Source organism: Eschrichtius robustus, chromosome 18, assembly GCF_028021215.1.
Source record: "Eschrichtius robustus isolate mEscRob2 chromosome 18, mEscRob2.pri, whole genome shotgun sequence".
Lineage (NCBI taxonomy): Eukaryota > Metazoa > Chordata > Mammalia > Artiodactyla > Eschrichtiidae > Eschrichtius > Eschrichtius robustus.
In genome coordinates, this window is record NC_090841.1 from 33,243,666 (window position 1) to 33,248,773 (window position 5,108).

At 36.4% G+C, this 5,108-nt stretch overlaps 1 pseudogene; it reads right to left on the reverse strand.

Moving 5' to 3' along the window:
- Window positions 1-370: 370 nt before the first annotated feature.
- LOC137751905 (small ribosomal subunit protein eS24 pseudogene) lies at window positions 371-892 on the reverse strand (annotated as a pseudogene).
- Window positions 893-5,108: the final 4,216 nt, after the last annotated feature.

The window sequence follows — 5,108 nt, forward strand, 5'->3', positions numbered from 1 at the left end:
TGTGAATCTATAATGATCTAAAAATGTTTTAAATTTTTTTTCCAAAAAAATGAAGTTAGACATCTTCTGAGATGAAGTTAAGTCTAAGTTAATCAGTTTGACAATGTGCCTTTGCTTTTTAAGTAATCTCTATGTTGATCATTAATGAGCTAAATTTTCTACTCTAAGTTTTAGATGAAAAACTATTTAAGCCACATGATAAAATAAAAGTATTTTATCAAAATATAATACTGGCAAAAGTGGAATAAAATTAACACTATATTTAATTTCCCTATCTTTTCTGAGTGTACACTGGGTTTGAGTAAACAGGGTGCCTATAAATTTTAAAATAATAGGTACAATTAATTCTCATTTGATAAGTCTGATAGAATCTTTTTTTTTTTTTATGTAAAAAGTCTTAGTTTATTAACTCTCTCATGAAAAATCTGCACAATCACCACAGACACAGTCACTGCAGAGTCTTTATTCCTTCTGTTGTCCAATCTCCAGCTCACTTTTTGCCAGCACCAAAATTGGCCTTTGCAGTCCCCCTGACTTTCTTCATTCTGTTCTTGCGTTCCTTTCGCTGTTTTCTCGAGGTCTTTTTCTTCTCATACAGGCCATGTCTTGCAAGCCTGTGTTTGGGCTCATTCTTCTTTGCATAATCCAAGGAATCGTAAATCATGCCAAAGCCAGTTGTCTTGCCACCACCAAAATGGGTTCGGAATCTGAACACAAAGATGACATCTGGTGTGGTCTTGTACATTTTGGCTAGTTTTTCCCGAATTTCTGTCTTAGGTACTGTTGCCTTCCCAGGATGAAGGACATCGATGACCATTTATTTCCGCTGAAGTAGTCGGTTGGTCATGAACTTCCTTGTCCGGATAGTTACCGTGTCATTCATAATGGCGGCGGATCTTCAAGCAGCCAGGAAGGAAAAGAGCTGATAGAATCTTTTTGGCATACTTTGCTTTCCTGAAATCAGAAACTCAAGTTCAAGGAGACAGGGAAAATTATAAAAGTTTCTAAACTTAAGAGCATAATTATATATATTTAAACTGGATGATAATGGATATTAAATCATTATGGTATTTAGATTCCACTGGATACATCTAAAAGGGTGAAGTAACAGTTTCACACTTAAATGTCAATATTTAGAAAATACCAGAAACTGCATCTTTTTGCAATTATCTAAATTATGGTAAAAAATCTTTGAGGGCATTTTAAAAATACATAGGAGGGCAAAAAATGTTTGAAGACCATATCCATAAGCCCAGCATCTCTCAGACCTGGCCTTCTTCCCAATGGTCCCAGACCACTCTGGGTGCTGACCATCTATCACCACCACATGGCTACGTAGCCACTCACACTAGATTTGTAGGATTCAACTCCTCTTCTATTTGCACTTCTATCATAGTCACTACTGGATTCTTCCTAGGGCTAGTCTTAGAGTCAGGTGTTCTGGGTGTGGAGATAATAGACTTTCAATGCCAATCTAAACAAAAAGTGAATGAGACGATTAGTCAAGGAGGTTTGTGCCTCAAGCACATTTGACCTAGGACTGCTTCTGACCCATTTGATCTTTTTAATGCTGGTTTTGTCAGTTCTTGCTCTCCTTTACAAGTTGTGTTCAGTTTATTTTAAGAAATATTTATAAAAATCTCCTATATACATGACATACATGTACTTTGTGCATAGAGAGCTTATATATCATTGCATATATATTTTGAACATACATATTTATATTGTATGTACATTAAAAGGAAAATATAAGTGAAATAAATTGATTAATATGCTCCTGAAATTTCTTCCAATTCAGAGTTTATCTTTTCAATATTACTTTTTGAGTCAGAGTTTTTCATGTTTATGTCTTTCAACACAGTGTAGGATTTTCTTTCAAGCTGCTGATACTCTTTCTGCAAGTATCTGCTCGTTTTTTTCTTGACTTTATGGAGAAGTTGTCAACAAAAGATTTCAAACAAGATTCATGATCCTTCTTTGAAAGCCTTCCTTAAATAGTGTGTTTACAATGAAGGTTTGCAGTTGTTCAGTCATGTTTCCATAAATAATAACCAACTTTAAGTATGTGCATAAAACAACAACCATGTTATAACTGCTGTCTGCCTGGCCACCAGTGATCAGAAGATACCAGCAATGATAAAGGCTCCCTGATTTCAGAAATGATAAGATGTAGGGGAAAAACTGTGTTTTAGATTTGAACTAATATGGTAGTATGAAAGAAAGAATCATTAACTTTCTCTAGGATGGTCTGGGTTGATTCTCAGAGGTCATACCTGATTATGTTTTTGTTCATTTGTTGTCTTATTGCTGGATAGGCCTCCATCAGGCAGATATGGGAGGGGGAGGAGAAAACATGGAGACATGGAGCAACAGGGCACAGTGGGGTACAAATGAGTTGGTGAGAGCTTAAGGTGAGCCTGGAAGCCACAAGGAGCCTAGATCTCAAAATAAAAATCTTAGACTCTGTTGGGAAGGTAACTATGAGCCACTGAAATTTTAAAGCAGTGTTAAGATATTAAAACCCACTCCAGTTGCACAGCAAAGGAAAAGATTAAGGGATATATTTCCAGAGAGCAAGGAAAACAGGAAAGTCTATTAGGCAAGAGAAAAATGCTGCTGAATCGAACCCCACCCCAATTCAACCCAAGCATGCATTAAACCTTTAAAACCAAGAAAAGGTACTCTCCAGTAGGAGGCCAGCAATAGGAACTAGATAAAGTTCTTGTTCTCCAGAAAATGTATTAAGAACTCAATAAACTCAATAAACATTTGCTGACAGGAGGAGAGAGAGAGAGAGAGAGAGAAAGAAAAAGAAGGAGGAGGAGAGGTAGTAGTAGTAGAGGAAGGAGAAGGAAAAGGAAGAGGAGGAATGGAGGGAAGGAAGGAAAAAAGAAGGAAGGGAGAAAAACAAAGAGAGAGAACTTTTAAAAGAATCAGCATTTCAAGTAAGAGATGCTATTTGCATTTTGAAAGTTTAGAAAGATTATAATAGATGATAGAGGAAGACATCGAAAAGAATTTTTTCCCACAGGGCGAGGTTCTGGTAAATTTCTTCATGCCTCCTTCTACATCTTTACCCTATCTCTATTTACTCACATCAGGGTTAGAATTAGGATTTATTTCATTCTCTCCTCGGTTTCTGAGACTTCAGTTTTACATATGTTAGACTTTTTATATCATTCCATAGTACGTTGAGGCTCCATTCAATTTTTTCAACCTTTTTTCCTATGATTCAGATTTGATAATTTTTATTAATCTATCTCAAGTAAACTGATTTTCCTCTGTCATCTGCAGTCTACTGCTAAGCTAAAGTCTACTTCAGTAACTTTTTAAAATTTTAAGATATGGTATTTTTATTTCTATAGTATCCAAATGGTTTTTCATTATCTTTGCAGAGATTTTCTATATTTAATTCATTGCAAACATATTTTTCTTTACATCCTTAAGCATAGTTAAATAGTCGCTTTAAAATCTTTGCCTGCTAATTCTAACACCTTGCCCACCTCAGAATTTGTCTTTTCTCTTGAGAATGGATCATATTTTCCTGGCTCTTTAAATGTCTAGTTATTCAGGATTGTATCCTCAACATTGTAAATATTGTGTTTTAGAAACTGAATTCTTTTCTATTCCTCTGAAGGTGTAAATTTTCTGTTTTAGTAAACAATTACTTGGTTGGAGTCAAACTGAAAACATTGTCTCTTGGAAAATACCTTAAAACTTAGTTCAGTTCTTTAATATTTGGCTGGAATCTGTCCCATGCATGGTTTGACATTTAGCCAGAGATTTGGGCAGATTTTATAACAGAACTTGGAGCTCTCCCTCTCAAAGTCTCTGGAATTTCCCCTTCATTTGTCAATATCTGTGGTTGCCCCAACTTGTCCTCTGGTTCTTTAGGCCAGAAAAATTGAAAATTTTCTTTTAGAGTTTTAGTGACATCTTGATGCCAATTTTGGCCTGCCCTCAGACTAAATACTATTGGAAAATGGGTAATTCATCCATGCAGTTTGCTTTTTTAAAGTGTCAGCTTCTCTCCAGAATCTGCCTGCTTTTGTTCATTCTCTCATGCCTTTAGGTCACTGGTTTTTCAGTTTTGTCCAGAACTTATAGCTGTTACCAGCAGGAGGGTAAGGCTCAGTAGGGGTTACCCAAGCCACACTGGAAGGGGAGGTCAGATTATGACTAATCCTAATTATGATTTATAATTACTTACTGAGCCTTTGCTCAGTAAAGTAATTTGCTTGGTGATTAATAAATAGATAGATATATGGTAGATGATGATGATAGGTAGGTAGGTAGGTAGATAAATAGATAATCTCATTTAATCCTACAAGAATCCCAGGGGGAGGAAACTGTTATTGTTTACATTTTACAGACAAGGAAATGGAAGTTGAGAAAGGCTAGAGGTCACACTCCAGTAACAGATTCAAACCCAACTGTTTTAGAGTCCAAAGTCCAAATTCTTATTGCTTTAAGGAAGAAAATTAGCTCTCTCTACCAAAAGGTGCCCTGAGGCACCAAAGATGGCCCCAGGCAGGTTTCTCAATCAGAAACCAACTTTAAACTAGATGATTGCAGGTGCTTAGAAATTCATTTCCTTACTCACTTAAAGCAGTGTTCCCCAACTTGGCTTAACAGAAGGATCACCTGAGGGGAATCTCTGACTACAGATCAGAGACATTTAATCAGTCTCCAGGGGCAGGGGGTAAAAATCCAAATATTTAACAGGCTCTCCAGATGATTCAATGTTCTTCCCAGTTTGAAAACACTTACTTAGAGAAATGAGCACCTGGTACCCAAACACTTTATTCACAACTGTGTTTCCTGGTATAAATAATGACGATAATAAGAAATGCTAATTATCACCTAGAGCTTACCTCAGGCGCAGCAGGTTCTTTTCTAAATATTTTACATGTATTATCTCCTTTAATCCTCCCAGCAAACCTGTAAGTCACTACTGCATTTATGAGGAAACTTGCCCACAATCATACCAGTAAGAAGAGGAGCAGAGTTTAACTAGGCTGTTTGATTCTACGACCACTCTTTTTATTACCGTACTATTTCATTTCCACTTGTCCCATCTGCCACAACTGAAACAAGAGGGAAGGGGG